The sequence below is a fragment of the Lutra lutra genome, chromosome 9 (assembly GCF_902655055.1).
Source record: "Lutra lutra chromosome 9, mLutLut1.2, whole genome shotgun sequence".
Taxonomy (NCBI): domain Eukaryota; kingdom Metazoa; phylum Chordata; class Mammalia; order Carnivora; family Mustelidae; genus Lutra; species Lutra lutra.
The window spans coordinates 97,688,417-97,704,692 of NC_062286.1; the positions used below are offsets into that span (position 1 = coordinate 97,688,417).

At 43.9% G+C, this 16,276-nt stretch overlaps 1 long non-coding RNA gene and 1 pseudogene across 1 annotated transcript in view; both read left to right on the top strand.

The window, feature by feature from the left end:
• Positions 1 to 2,785: 2,785 nt before the first annotated feature.
• On the top strand, positions 2,786 to 6,066 carry LOC125109860 (ral guanine nucleotide dissociation stimulator-like; annotated as a pseudogene).
• A 6,501-nt stretch (positions 6,067 to 12,567) lies between these two features.
• Positions 12,568 to 16,276, top strand: part of LOC125109317 (uncharacterized) — a 225,871-nt gene continuing 222,162 nt past the window's right edge. The window contains exon 1 of the long non-coding RNA XR_007130190.1: positions 12,568 to 12,770. This is a non-coding gene — a long non-coding RNA (uncharacterized LOC125109317). The remainder of the gene's footprint in view (positions 12,771 to 16,276) is intronic.

A 16,276-nucleotide genomic window follows, 5' to 3' on the forward strand; every position in this document is an offset into this window, starting at 1 on the left:
CCATCAACAGATGAATGGATAAAGAAGAAGTGGTATATATATACAATGGAATACTATGCAGCCATCAAAGAAATGAAATCTTGTCATTTGCAATGACGTGGATGGAACTGAGAGCATCATGCTTAGCAAAATAAGTCAATTGGAGAAAATCAACTATCATATGATCTCCCTGATATGAGGAAGTCGAGAAGCAACATGGGGGGGTTGGGGGTAGGAAAAGAATAAATGAAACAAGATGGGATCGGGAGGGAGACAAACCATAAGAGACTCTTGATCTCACAAAACAAACTGAGGGTTGCGGCGGGGGGAGGGAGAGGGTGGTTGGGTTATGGACATTGGGGAGGGTATGTGCTATGGTGAGTCCTGTGAAGTGTGTAAACCTGGCTATTCACAGACCTGTACCCCTGGGGATAAAAATACATTATATGCTTATAAAAAATTTAATTTTTTTTTAAAAAAGAAGCTCCTTTCGGGGAATATAACTGATATACAATAATCGATATGTGTAGCTAATGTTTATTGTGAGAAATTTTGACATAGGTGTCTACCTGTGAAATCATTATGACACTCAATGAACATAACCATCATTCCCAATGGTTTTCTTTTCTTTTTAAACTTTTATTTATTGTTTTGATTTCAGTGTTCCAGAATTCATTGTTTATGCACTACACCCAGTGTTCCATGCAATACATGCCCTCCACAATACCCACTACCAGACTCACCATGCCTCCCACCCCTCTCCCCTCCAAAACCCTCAGTTAGTTCCCCAGAGTCCACAGACTCTCATGGTTCATCTCCCCCTCCAATTTCCCCCAATGGTTTCCTTATGCCCTTTTCCCACCCCCCCTGCCAAGTCCCTGGGTCACCACTGATCTGCTTTTTGTCATTTAGATTAGTTTGATTTTCTAGAATCTTACAGAAATAGAAGAGTATATACTGCGTGATTCTTTGGCTTCTTCCACACTATATAATTATTTTGAGATTCTTCTGTGTTGGTGCAGATATTAATAGTTAATTTCTGAATAGTATAGCATTCCCTTGTATAGATACACCATAGTTTGTCTATTCAGTCAGTTGTTGATGGGCATTTGGGTTGCTTCTAGTATTTGGCTGTAAACAAAGCTACTGTAAACATTGGTGTACAAATCTTTGTGTGTGCATGTGCTTTCCTGTCTCTTGAGAATGGAAGGGCTGAATCATGTAAAGTTCTATGTTTAATGGCCACACTGCTTCCCATAATGGTTGACATTCTCACCAGCAGTATGAGAGTTGTAGTTACTGTACATTCTCACTGACACTTGGTATGATCAGTCTTTTCATGTCAGTGGTAATCGTATCTTATTGTGGTTTTAAATTGCATCTCTCTCATGAGTAACGATCCTGAACATCTTTCATGTGCTATTTGCCATCTGTATGTCTTTGGCAGTCTGTATGTGTAAATCCATTGACCATTTTTAAATTGGGTTGTTTGTCTTCTTAATATTGAATTTTGAAAGTTCTTTATATAGTCCAGATTTAAGTGCTTTATCAGATATGTGATTTGGAAATATTTTCTTCCCATTTCTGACTCATCTATTCATTCCCTTAATTGTGTACTTCAAAAAGGAAAAGTTTTTAGTTTTTGTAGAGTCCAGTGTATAAATTTTTCTATTATGGATTGTGCTTTTGGTGTCCTGTCTAAGGAATCTTTGCCTAAGCCAAAATCACAAAGATCCTCTGTCTTTCTTCTAGAAATTTTATAGTTAATATGTTTCATATTTAGGTCCTTGATTCATTTTGAGGTTAATTTCAAATTCCTCCAGTGGACAGTTGCTCCTGAGGACTTATCATAGATACTGTAGTGCCAGAAAGGTCTGTGTTCTGCTTGCCTGGCAACTTTCAGCACACCTTGCAAGCCAGCACACCCCAAAATCTGTTTCTCTGTGTTCTTGTACCTTTCCTGGTATGGTATACTGCCTTTGCTTATTAATTGGTTTGAGGCATGATACAGAGGGAGTTTTTTAAACATGAAAACCAAGTAAGAATCCATCTTATAATGTTAAAGTTAGATTAGAACTATCTTTGTGAACAAGTGACCTTAAGAAATATCTAAAAGATTGTTACTTTGTCAAGAGAAATTGTCAAGCATTGCAGTTCTCACAATTGAAAATGAGATAAGCAAAGAAGATTTTGAAAATGTTGTTGAATTTGTTCCATTAAAGCCAGGAAAATAAAATTATAATGCATTCTGTGTTATAAGCAAAATATTTAAGCTAAATAAGCTAAGTGAGTTCTAATACTTTTTGATTGTTTGATATTGAGATTTTCTTTTTTCAATATTTTTCAATGCTTAAATGTTCTCATAAAAAATTATAGATTCAAAATCCATTAAAAACATATCTGTAGAGGTACACATTTTTCCTTTTACCTTAGGCTCCAATATGGCTCAGTTGAACACTGGTAATTATTTAAAATATTAATAATGTTCACCATGGATTTATTTAGCACTAATTTTGACTTTGAGATGCCTATCATATTAAAATATTACTTATTTTAATTACTGAGTTTTGGATGCCCCCTTAAATCTTGTGCAGACGTCTCACTCTACTTGTCCTAGACCCAGCCCTCCTGCCCCCTCTCTTCTAGGAACTGTTCAAGAAGGTGCTGCCCCAACAGTATCTGGGCTCCATCTGGTCCAGGAGGAACAAGCCTGGCAATGAGCACCTGGCACTTACAGCTTGGACCACATTTGCCCACTTCAGTGATATGGCCAATTGTGTAATACCACCTAATTGGCAAACCAAGCATGACAGCCCAGTACAGGGCCATGGTGGTGGAGCACTGGATGAAGGTGGCCAAGGTATGCTATGGGAGGCCCAGCTGAGTTGCTTTCCTGAGCCTCGGGAACTGCTCTTCTGTCTTTTATCATTTCTCAGGGTTGAAGTCCCTGGTCTAAGATCTAGGGATCATGCAGTCCCTAGGCTCTTTCTCTTGGGGGCCTGTTGACCTTAACTTGCATGGCCCAATGTTGGAATCCTTAGTTCCTATGTGACTCCTTCTTTGGAGTGAGGGAAAATCCTCCCTCTCCCCAGCAGTGTTCCTCTTTAGGGCTCACCTGTTCCCTTCTGCAGGTTCCTGGATACCTGCTTCATCCAGGAGGGGAGCTGCAAACTGAGGGGAGACTGAAGCTCTGGAGCAGATAGGGCTCCTGCTCTCCCCCTGACAGCTCCTTCTCTTCCCTTCCCCAGGCCTGTCAAATCCTGGGGAACTATTCCTCCCTGCATGCCATCCTCTTATCTCTACAGAGTGTCTCCATTCACCACCTGAAGAGGACATGGGAGAAAGTTTCCAGTTGACTAGGTTCCTCTCCATGGAGGGACAAGGATGGATGAGGGATCTCCCATAGGCCTTTCCTTTTCCACTTCAGTCAGCTTGGACCTCTTTGGAGGCAGCCAACCTTGACTAAAAAACCTGGGCCTGGGGCTGGTTCTCTCAGCCTCCCTAGGGAATAGGCCACCATGCCTCCTGCTTTAGAAATCAGTTTTCCTCAATGTCCCACCCTGCGCTGAGCTGAATTCAACATTCTCACATGTTTACTTGACAGCCACTGAACTCTCTGCCCATGGGAAACCCAAATCCCCCCAAACAGAGCTGCTCAACTCATTTGGGAAGGGAGGCCCAGGATGACCCGCATGAGAACCTCCTCCCATGTCCTACAAGGACCATAGTGCTCAGAGCAACGCAGAGAAAACCCTCATCCAGGCAGTTTGACACATTGGGGTTCTCAAAGTAAAGGGCTTCACACTCTTCCCTGCCCCATTATTCCTACATTGATCCTACCTTCTTTCCCTCTATTCAAGAAGAGCTTTCAAATGTTTAAAAAGCTCTTTGCTCAAGACAACCCACAGGGCAGGAAACTACTCATCAAGGTAGCATGGCAGGTGCAGGTCTAGAAGGAGAGGAGGGGTGTGAGGGAACATAGTCCTGTGTGGATGGAGTAGGGAATGGCCTGAAGCATTCCTTGGGGAGGGGAAGCCATTGGCATGAATGTGCTGACAGCCTGGGCTGAAGATTCTCTTGGGGCTGGGACAAGCAGGTGCTGCCCATCCAGACTCCCTAGGCTAGATTTCCTGTCTCTCTATGTCCATAGCTGGTCCACAGGGGGACCTGTAGAAACCCTGACAGCCCAGAGCACAGGCCTCTGCTCAGTGATGGGGTTGGGATGGGTTAAGGGCCACAACCATTATGCCAGTCAGAGGATTCTGAGTCCTCAGGAGACCATGGTAGGTAGGTGAAGTTCTCACATTTCCTGATGAGAAAACAGGCTCAGGAGGTTAGCCTACAAGGACTGAATGTGGTAGCTGAGATTGTTCTAGAATGACTCAGGGCATGCTTCAGGATAATGGAGTGTCAATATCAGTGGACTTAGGTCAGATATCTAAGGTCTGAAGGGTTTGAGGTCAAAGACAGTGGGGGCAAGTGAACTGAGGCTATTCTGCTCTCAAGGAACTTGTCCTTGGCCCTACAGGACCAGCCCTCTAATAAACTTGCCACCCTGGTGAAGAACCTGCAGAGAGCCTGGAAGAGCCTGTTGAAGAGTTGAGTGTGCCTGAAGTATTAGACCTACAAGTCAGAGGAGAGGGTCTGCTCCCTGAGGGCTGGAAGCCTCCAAATCAGAACAGGTGGGACTTGCGACTCCAGCTCCACCTCCTGTTGTCACAATTCCTAAATTTCTTATTTCTAAGTGACCAGGAGGAGGGTCCAGAAAACTGGATACAAAATTCATTTGTGGGCATGGAGTGGCCCAGGGCTCCATACCCTGTGATTTTCACCAAACAGGCCCTGGAGGTGATCAGGAGGAGTCTGATGTTCTGGGAAGGGGAGGGGAAAGGGAATTGAAGGGAAACTACTAAGGGCCCTACCACATCCCCATATGGAAAGCAGGGGTGTGCCAGGATGCTGAAGCCTTTTCAGGGGAGGGTCCCTGTGGAACCAGAGTGCAGGGACTCATCCCAACCCTACCTCTCATGACACAGAGTGTTGTCCCCTACCTTGGCACTTTCCTCACTGACCTGGTGATGTTGGATACTGCAGTGGAAGTCTTTCTGGAAGTGGGTGAGCCTGAGCATTGTGGAGGAAGGGCCAGAATACTGAGGTTTGGGAACAGAGAACCCCCGTACTGAGTCCTGAGCTCTCTGTACTTGGCAAACCTCCTCTCATTATAGCTTCAGCCACCCCTGTGAGCTGGGGTTTCTTGCCCGAATCAGTGCTGAGTGAAGGGAGGCTGCGCCTAGACTGGTGCCCAAGACTGATAAAGGAGCAGAGCTTCCTGAAGGCAAAGCTGCATGAGGTCTGTCTGAATGGTCTGCAGGCTCTCCCTTGGAGCTTGCCTTTGGGGAGAGAATGAAGTGAGGACCCTGCTCTTCAGGAACACTTGAATAGCCCGGAAACCCCTGCTTTCCTGAAGCTTCGGCTGCCCCTTGTGTCATCACAAGGGTTGTGCTGCAGGGTCGCAGACCTAGAGCTGGTTCATCAGCCCCACATCTTCCTTTCTAGGCCTATCTAGGTCTTGACTAGATACCAGTCCCATTGTCTGTGTCTCAGTGCCCCATCCTATGTCCTGGCATAAGCGCAATCAAAGAAGGGGTGGCTGTAAGGCGCTAGTACTAACCAGGGGACCCTTTCTGAGGGACAATGGATGTCTGCCTTCCAGGGGAATGAGATCAACCACCAAAAAAAAGAATAAGGTGAGCATATGTGGCACATCCTGCAGGGAAGGGGAGGCAGTGGGAATCAGAGATGTCCCTGGGAAGAACATTCCTTGGCTCCACCCCCTCTGTCTCACATTTACTGGGATTGGGTGCTAAGAAAGAAGTACAAGACCCATCTAGTTAGTCAGTAGAATAGAGGAATGGCATCCAGGAGAACTTCCCAGAGGAGGGCCTATTTCTACTTGCTTCTGAAAACAGGTTGGGACTGGGTGAATTTGAAGGTGGTAGTTTGGCCATGTCTGCCAATACCCAGGATGGATCCTCTGTCCCACAGGCTCAGATCTCACCAGACCTTGCTGGCCAAGGGGACTGTTAGGTCCATGTTGTTCTGAAGACTATGGTCTCAAACAATCACCAGTGTACACACTCAGTCTCCGTTGATACAGTTCCACTGACTTGTCTGAAATGGGGAACTCACCTGACCCTGTAGACCTAGTGACAGATTGAAAGTGAGCAGATGAGAAGCATCTATCAGGCAAGTGCATGCCAAAATAAAGCAAGGAATACTTCTACCAGAAAAAACATATTGTTAAAAAAAAAAAAAGACTGTAGCAAGACACAAAGGACACTACATCACAATAATGGAGACAACACAATAAGACAGAACCATTTTAAATATTTAGACACCCAACATAGGAGCACCCTAAGGCATATAACAGTTAATAATAAGTGATTATTATTGACAGTGATACCATACAGTGAGGGACTCTAATAACACCCCACTTCTATTCATGCAGAGAGGATCCAAACAGAAAATCAACAAGGAATCGATGGCTTTGAGTGATGCACTGGTTTGAACAGATAGACACAGAACATTCCACCCTAAAACAGCAGAATACTGACTCTTTGCAAGTGCACATGGAACATTCTCCAGAACAGATCATATGTTAGGCCACAAAACAAGTCCAAACAAATTCCAAAAGATGGATATCATACCATGCATCTTTTTCTGACCACAATGCTATGGAACTAGAAGTCAACCCCAAGAAAAAACCTGGAAAGACCTTGAATCCATGGAGCTTAAAGAACATGCTACCAAACAAAGACTGGGTCAAACAAGAATTCAAAGAGGAAATCCAAAATTACATGGAAACATAATGACAAGCCAAGGGTGCCCCAACTTGGAGATACAGCCACAGTGAATCTAAGAGGACAGGTTCCAGCAATACAAGAAAAATCCCCAGTAACATAAGCTGACACAAAAGGGATCTAGCAAGAGAACAACACAGAGCTCCAGAGCCATCCCTCAGCCTTGAAGAGTTGGAGCTCCTGCTATTGGACCCATGCTTAGCTTCTATCTCTCTTTCTTCTAAGTCCCAACCTGGAGGGGGTTCTTTCCTTTCTTCTAGGACAGTTCCCACTGGGGCCACTGGGAAATCAACCTTTCAGGGGATTCTAGATTGGCAGCAAGGGCCCAGAAGGCTCAGGAAATAACCACTCTTTCCCCATCCCCAAAGCCGATTAGCTTTCTCTTTGTGGAACATTCCACAGTGTTTTTTTTTTGTTTTTTTTTTTGTTTTTTTTTGGCAAATCCTCTCAGGCTCTGATCCCCTGGAGGTATCTTGTGAAAATGCAGATTCTGACTGAGTAAGCCTGGGAGGGACCTGAGAGCCTGCACTTCCAACATGCTCCCAACTGATGCCGAAACCCCTTGTCCACGGACTCCATAGAGAAACAAGGTGTCAGCGGACCAGTGGACAAAAGTTCATCTCTTTCACCACTCTTTTGATATTTATCAGCAACAGTTTGGCAGCTACAAACAGGTGTTTTGATTGATAGGAAGATAAACAGCCAGGGCAGGTTTTGTCCACACCTGCAGGCTTCCCCTCGTGTTCTCTTCTGGAGTATATGAGGCAGTGGGGAGGAAACTCAGTTTGTTGAGTTTAAGCTAAATCTGGAGCTTGAGTTCCTCTCTGCTATTAGCCTGGCCACTTGCTAGGCTGCTTCCTCTGTGGCCTCTATATAAGGCAGTTCTAAACCCCAGTGCTTCCTTTCCCAGTCCAAGGATACTGGAGAGAAAGGGAGGGAACCCAAGACAGTAACAGGAAAGTCACAATGTTTCATCATAAACACTTAAAGGTGTTAAAGAGCATTGCTTGGACTATATTCTGTTGGTCAGAAACCTATTAGCAACCACTCAGTGGATAGACAGGCAGGTATATAGCAGAGATGGAGTTCCCTGGGAGCCTTTGTGGACTGAACCTGGTGGTCTATTCACCACAATTCACGCAGACCAGGAAATTGAAGTAAGACTTAAAGTTAGTGTTGTTATGTATACATATAATTTGATTTATGTGTGGCATTGAAGAAACAGGAAGAAAGAACAAAGGGAAAAAAGACAGACCAAAAAAAAAAAAAAAAAAAAAAAAAACAACAACCACTCTCAAATATAGAGAACAAACTGGTGGGAGCCAGGTGGGGAGGATGGGTGAAATAGGGGATGGGGATTAAGAGTACTCTTACTGTGATTAAAACATATACAGAATTTCAGAATCACTACTGTTCACCTGAAACAAAGATAATACTAATATCAATTAGACTGTAATTTCAAAAAAAATAGGGTATTATGAGATCAAGAATTAGAATATGCTCTCTGACTTTCAAAATTAGGTCTCATCAGGCAGACTGAATGTAAATCTACATTAAAGATCAGTGAAAATGTCCAAAGACAAAAGTGAAGTCTGTTGATATGGAAAGGCCAGTGCCCACCTCTGTGTTCACAGAAACGATAACTTCCTATGATTTTTGCTATTGTAAGAGCATTTCACTCAAGTCCTACTGGACCTCTAGTCCTCTGCTGTTTGCATTCTACTTGGTTGTGTGTCTTCATGAAGTAGTTGAAGGAAATATTCCTACCCCTTGTTTCATGGATTAAACCACATTCGGCTTTCTGTAGCCATTGAGCGTTTGGAGCGGGATGATCTTCTGGAAAAACAGCATTTGTATCTCTCATTATTTTATAGATAAGGAAACTGAGGCCCACCAATGAAACTATAACCCAGATGAGGTTCTCTGACACCTGGTTCAGGATCCTCACTCATTGAGGAAGAATGATGAACCCCTGCCCCTCCAGGGCCAATGGACACCTCATTGGAATGGGTCATTTTTCGGGAAAAGTGAAATTCAGTCAAACATGGAATGGTATAAAAATAACATCATTTAAAGAAAACCCACTATGATCCACTACACTGTTTCTTAGGTTCCATATAGGAATGAAGCCATATGATAATCATAGGGGAAGGGAGGGAAAACTAAATGGGAAGCCACCAGAGAGGGGGAAAAAATGAGAGGCTCTTAACTAGAAAACAAACTGAGGGCTGCTGGAGGGGAGAGGAGTTGTGGGATAGGGTAATTAGGTGAGGAGCATGAAGGAGGGCACGCCATGTGGTGAGCACTAGGAGTGATACACAACTGATGAATTATTTGGCAATGCATCTGAAGCACATGATGGACTGCCTGTTGGGTAATTGGCATTAAATAAAAAATATATAATCCCGGATTCTGTGTTTCCTTGTTTTCAATGTGGAAAATACAGGGTGATTTCTTTTCTGCCTTCAAGAAATGAAATGAGATAGCCTATTCATGATGAGGCAATTCTCAGGGAACACTATATTTTTTATTTCAGCCCTTAAGAGGGTTTCAAACATGCTTTCTTCAGTTCCAGTCCCCTTGCCCTTCTACTCAATTCTGAGCTCTCTTAACAGGGTGGCAAAAACTTTTTTCTCTTTAAGGTGAGTCACCTCAAGCATGCAATGTCTGTACTTGCCACAGGAGGCCTCCCCACAAGTTTTCCTACAGCTGGCATGAATACTGGTGGCTGATGGTTCTCTACCTTTGATCACATCGATCCCTTTTGTTCACATGAGCAATGACTAGTGGCAGGGCCTTCCTCTCACTCATGGAATAATAGCTCTCCAGCTCACCTTCAAACATGTCTCTCCCCTCATTCCCATAGAGGAACCTGCAGAACTTAGTGACCATGAACTGGGAACACAGAGCAAATGTATAAAGATCTTACCTAAATTCAGCTCAGCATGGGAATTATAGACGGGTCGCTCTTGGGGTTTGATCCCTGTGTCCTAGAGTCATTCTAATCTTCTTTGCAATTGACTCCAGATAGTAGCTCACCACAATGGAGGGATTAGAAGTTCCTTGGAGACAGGTGTCACCCACACCACATTCATCACCCTTTGTTGTGTAAGACTATGCCCCTCATTGGATGAAGAAACTCTTCAAACATTAATGGAGCAGAGCACAATAAAAGTCCCACTTTGAAGAAGGGCTTGGGGACATGTCCAGTCATATGTCTCACTGCTCCCATCATCCACACAGGTGGTGCCCAAAATGGACAGGGTACCATTTCCAATAAATGTCTCCTGCTGGCCCACCATATGTATTCCTATCATCATGCCATCACATATCATCAGGGCCCCATCATCAGGCTTGTGCTTCTCCAGTTCATGCTGCTGCCTGCCTCCACCAATGAACTTTTCATCTGTCATGTTGGAGCTCCTTTGCAATCACCTTCATCAGCTTCACAAAACAGGATTTGACAATGATTTAATGGATAGGACCTGCAAAGCACAGGATGGAAAAGAAAAATATATTCACATACTGGACATTCAGTATGCTTAAAATCTTTCAAAGACCTGGTCAACGAGGGAAAAGCACAGTCCACAGGATGGGAGACCATATTTGCAAACCATGTATCTGACAGGGGCTCAATATCCACAATACATAGAGATCACACAAACTCAACAACAACAAACAAATTAAATGTAATGTGTGAATGTACAAGTGGGCAATCGACATATTATTCTCAAGGATAGGCACATGAAGAGAAATTTGAAAAGATACCTCCCATCACTAATTTTTCAGGAAATCCAAATCATGAAAAGCAATGAGATACCATTTCACATCCATTAAGATGACTTGGCCCAGAAAAAGAAAGACACAGAAGAAAAGAAAAGATCAAGTGTTGGCAACATGCAGAGAGGTTGTAACCTTGTACACTGTGTGTGGTAGGAATGTTTTAATGACATTGTTGTGAAATCAGTATGGCAGTTCTTCAAAACAATCAACATTAGAATTACCATGTACTCTAGTAATTCCACTTCTTACCCAACTTAATTGACAGCATGGTCTTGAAGATGTAACTGAACACAACTTTTCATGGCACCATTGTCCATAAGAGCTAAACCAGGAATGCAATCCAAGAATCTGTCCAGGGAGGAGCAGATGTTGCATACACACACACACACACACACACACACACACACACACACACTGAAATAATATTCTTTCTTAAGAAAGAAGGAAAACATTGACATATGCTGCAACACGGGTGAACGTTGAGGATATTATGCTAAGTGAAATGAGTGTTCATAAAAATACACACTTTGACTTCACTCTTGCGACCTACCTAAAGTAGATTCCTAAAGACAGAAAGTAGAATGCTGTTTGCAAAGGGCTGGAAAAAGGCAGTCATGGGAAGATTCTGATTCATGGTATAGTCACAAGATGCCATGAGATGTGAAGTCAGGTTACAGGGAGGTGGTACAAAGACATTAGTGCATTTAAAACATTTAGAACATACTCCATGAACTTCAAGTACTTAATGACATAAAAATAAATTATACTGAAATGCTGCAAAGACAAAGAAATGAATTTCATTAGGCCATTTATACCCTTCCAGGTAGGTCCTATCTCAGGCATTTTACTTCAGCCATTTTCCCGGAGACAACTTGGATCAAACCAAATGATGTCATTCTGTGCCTTCAAAGCTTAAAATCAGAGTTGTCCAAAACATGAAAACTTTATTTGAGAAGGTAATTTTCAGAGTTAATTTATGAAGACATTTTATTCCTTGATCAATGTTTTTAATAGAACAAAAATTTAAAATTTTATATCATCTTGTTTCATTTTAATTCACTGATTTTTCCACTCAGAATCCATTGTTTATGCAAGTGGCTTGGATATTTTTATCCCTATCATAATCTACCGACTTAGGTTCTGCTGATTTCAGTTTTGTTTACCGGTCATTCTTTTTACCAAGTCAACTCTCCTGAGGCTCATTTTGAATAGTAAAATATTTTTTTGCCCCAGTTTTATTGATATCATTGACATAGAGCACTGTGCATGTTTCAGGTACACAACATAATGATTTCACTTTCATAGACCCTAAGAAGATTATCAGTATAAGTTGAGTTCACCGCCATTATTCCTTAGAGATACAAAAGAAAGGAAAGAGAAAACAAAGGACACCTTTTTCTTTGTGTGATGAGAACTCTCGGAATTGTCTTTCTTTTAACACCTCTCAAATACACCATAGAGCAGTATGAACTGTAGTCATTAGGTTGTACACCACAACTCTATTACTTATTTCTCATAAAACTGGAAGTTTGTACCTTTTCACCATTCACTCCATCCCTGCCCCACCCTCCGCCCTCTGCTTCTGGTTCCTTCAATGTGATCTCTTTTTCTGAATTCATTGGACTCCTTTTCTCTTTGTTTCTGATTCCATGTAGAAAGGAAAAATATATCTCTGTCTCTATCTATCTATCACCTATCTATAAATCTAACTAGTATCTCTGTATGTACATGCCTATACCTGCATATACATAGTATTGGCCTTCCTCTGTCTCACTTATCTTACTCAGCATAACGCTTTAAAAGTCCATTACTGTTGTCAAACCTAGCAGGATTTCCTTTCCTTATGGGTGATTAATATCCCATTATTTATTTAAACATTTCTTTTTCCAGTCACTATAAATGGGCACTGATGATTTTGGTGTCTTTGCTGTTGAAAGTAATTCCTCTTGAGTGTGGCAGTGGGTGCAGGGGTTTCTTGGACACACTCCTTGGTTTTCTACAGGTATGTTCCCATACATGGAACTGTGGGATCCTGTGGTAGATCTATTTGTATTTTTTCAAGGAACATCCATTCTGTTTTGCATAGTGACTGTCCCAATGTGCATTCCCACCAATGGTGCTCAGAGCTTCCCTTTTCTCCATGGCATCGTGCTCAAGTATATCATGGCTGGCTGTCCCCTGTTTCTGGGTAACCTCTGGGATGTGACTGACCGTGACATTGACCAGTACACAGAGGCCCTGCTGCAGGGCCGGCTTGGAGCGGGCCCAGGAGCCCCCCTTCTCTACTACGTCAACCAGGCCCGCCAGGCTCCCTGACTGAAGTACCTTATTGGGGCCGCACCTGTGGCATATGGCTTGCCTGTCTGCCTGCGATGACCCCTTGGAGCTGTCCTAGCGCCGATGGAAGCCATGTGACTGTTCTACCTCCTACTGGATTTAACCCTTAGGATAAATATTTTAAGTGATTTTTCCCAGTGTTTTATATGAAGGCTTTCCCTTTGATTTAACCTTAATATAATAAAGATGTCGTACTTAAAAAAAAAAAAATATCATCACCTCAGCATCATTAGTTATCTCTTTCCTTCTTTATGATAGCTAAATTCCAATTGATGTGATGTGATATCTCGTTATGTTCTTGGTTGCATTTTTCTGATGGTTAGTCATGATGAGGAGGTCTTTTCCTACCTGTTTCTATGTGTTTATGTTGTTCTGCAAGATGCCAGAGCACTGGCCACTGTTTGGGGCCCAGCGACAAGACTAGTCTCCATGAGACCATCAGAGTCATCCTTTGGACATACAGGGGTGGGTGCCGAAGCACTCTTCTGGCTGAGATGAGCGTGCTGGAATTGTAAAGAAGACACCCTGTGTGTGGACAGAAAAGGAGGAAAAGAAGGGTTCTGAGGTCCTTTCCTCTGCCCTTGGAGTCCGGCAATCCTGATCCTTTGGCCCTGGGGCTCTGGAAAGCCAATGCCTTGAGGATCCCCAAGAAAAGGCATCTCTTTCTTGGCTGGTCTGCCTGCCTGGGGCTGTCCCAGGAGAGCTGGAGAACAGGATGTGGGGTGCTTCCCTGTCCATGGTACCTAGGGAGTTCTTTTGGAGGAACTGAAGCAGGAAGAGCCAGGCCCAGGCCATCGTGGTTGTTGCCCTTCCCAGAAACAGCTTGAAACTTGGAGTACCACTTCTCCCTGCAGTCTAGGTGCTTAAAAGGGGAGGTGGGTACCAAAACCTTCTCAATTATTTACTCACTAAGTCTACACTTAAGCACTCCCCTACACCAGGTACCTTGGTGGGCCCATGCACCCCGCTGAAGGTACCTTGGGCTCCTTGCCTTTAGGAACCCACAGTAGACATGGACCACAGCACAATATAAAGACATGTGAAAGAAAACAAGGGCTCTAGAGGACAAATGAAGTGTGCTCAGAAGGAAGGCTGCAGAGGCATTAGACAGAAGGGCCTGAAAGTCCTCACTAAGGGCGACATTGCTGAGAACAAGAATGAAAAAAAAAGGGAGCTAGCCCTGCATAAGTCTGGGTGCAGTGTGTCAAAAGTGGGGACCTCTCCTGCAGACCCTCACTGCCCAAAGCTGGTTTGGTCAGAGGAGAGGAAAAGTCACCCAGCGTGGCTGGAGAGAAACTGGGAACAGAGCAGAGGGGAGGGAGGAAGGCAGGGAGAGGGGCTGAGGCCTGAGAGACTGTTATCTATAGTTCCTCTGCAACTGCCTTGTGCCAATACCCTGCATCTCCAAACGCAGGAATTGAATTTCCCACAGCTTTTATGGGAGAGGAATGCAGGCATAATTTGGCATGTTTTCCCAGCCTCCAGATACATCAGAGCCAGGGCTGTGATTGAGGCTAGACTGGCAGAAGATTTTCCCACGATTTAGCTCACATAATTCGGGAAGCCATTTGACTCAGAATCTGAGTTCCTATGTGTCTTTGGGCCTTGGCACTGCCTTGGTTCTCTGCCCTGTGAGCCTCTATGGATGGCAGCTCAAAACATCTGTGCTTATATTTGGTTCAGAGCTAGAGAAGAAAAAGGAAAAGAGGGAGACACAGAACAGGAGCAAAGTAACTAGAAAGTGAGAAACTCTTTGCATGCATGACATCTAGAGAAGCTCTAGACATGATATTCCATCACATACTGTATCCTATAGCTCAGAATTCAGTCCCTCACCACCTAGAGGTTACAGAGTGATGCCTATACCACAGGTCAGGATCCCTGGGAGCCATTGTAAAGGCTGCTCCCCTCATAGACCAAAATGAGGCAAAGGGGTCTCATTCTAAGTCAGGATGGGAAACAACTGAACAGTTTCACTAGAGAGGATGACAAAGTCTGCATCTTTGTGCCTTTTCAACCCATCATGGTGCCACATTATAATGAGGTCAAGAAGGAAACTGAGGGTTCCAGCATTACATGGCTGGAACCCAGGCCTCCTTTGAGGAGTCCTCCAGGCCAAATCCCACCTCTTCCTGTAATTCTACAATCCTTCAATTGATGCCTCATATACACATGATACCATCCCACACACATTATAAATAGGATCCACATACACCCAAAGACGTCCCAAGGAAGTCGATTCTAGCCTGGCCCCCACTATGCATGTTGAGAAAGTGGGGACTATGGGAGACACACAATGACTTAGGACACAGAAGTGGGAAAGGAAACAGAAAAAAGCTTTGACTTCTGCTCTGTCTCCTAAAAGGTTGGAACCTAGTTATATTTCCAAAGAGTTGTGACTATGGCATTATTGACTTGTGTGAACAGTCACAGAATGACATGGGGACAAAAGGTAAGTAGTCAGCTGACAAGAAAGGGCTCTGAAGAGGTGTGACTGAATGAAGGGGCCCATGTATTAGAATCTTGGAAGAGTGACCTCATATCCTTTGTGATAGGCCCCAACTGAACTTAGAACTCTGGTAACCAGGCAGCCACTTTCAAAAGACAACTTGCTCTGCAGCTCACTTGGGTGGAGACATTCAAGAGAACAAGATGTTCTGTTGTTTTATTCATAGATTTGGGGCACTGGGCCCAAGAAAGCCCAGACCAAGAGACTTTATTGTAAATGTAGACATCGGCTCAGCCGCTTTTCCAAAGCTTTTGGTCATGTGGTAGGAGAAACACCACCAGGTAACACAAGGCAGCTCTGGTCAGCACACTGGAGGGCTGGTGACAACTGTGAACCCACCTCAGCAGGCATACACCTATTGCCCCTCACTGTGTGTGTGTGTATGTTGAGCTGGGGACAGGGGATGAGGGACATGCCCTTCCTGGGCAGAAGAAAGCTGCCAGGTGTTGGAAGCCTAATCCATCTTTCAGGTTAATACTCCAGCTCACAGCTGGCAGCATGAGAAAGTGAGTACTGGGTACCAATCTCATCTCCCTATATGATAGTCATGAGCCTCAGGCTTTCTTCTGGCTACCTCCATGTCAAAGCCTTTTCAGCTGCCACTCTTAGGCTGAACTGGAGAACACAATCTCTAATAGTGGTGTCCCCTTGTGGCAATGTCTCTGGAGGACACTAATGTCTCTTGCCCTAAGTTCATGGGGCACTGCATTTTCAGAGCTATACTCAGGAGATCTTGGATGAGCTGGTCTGTGACTTCAATTACACCAAGTCCCTGGACAAGTGTCAGGTGTCCCAGGTCACCCAGGAT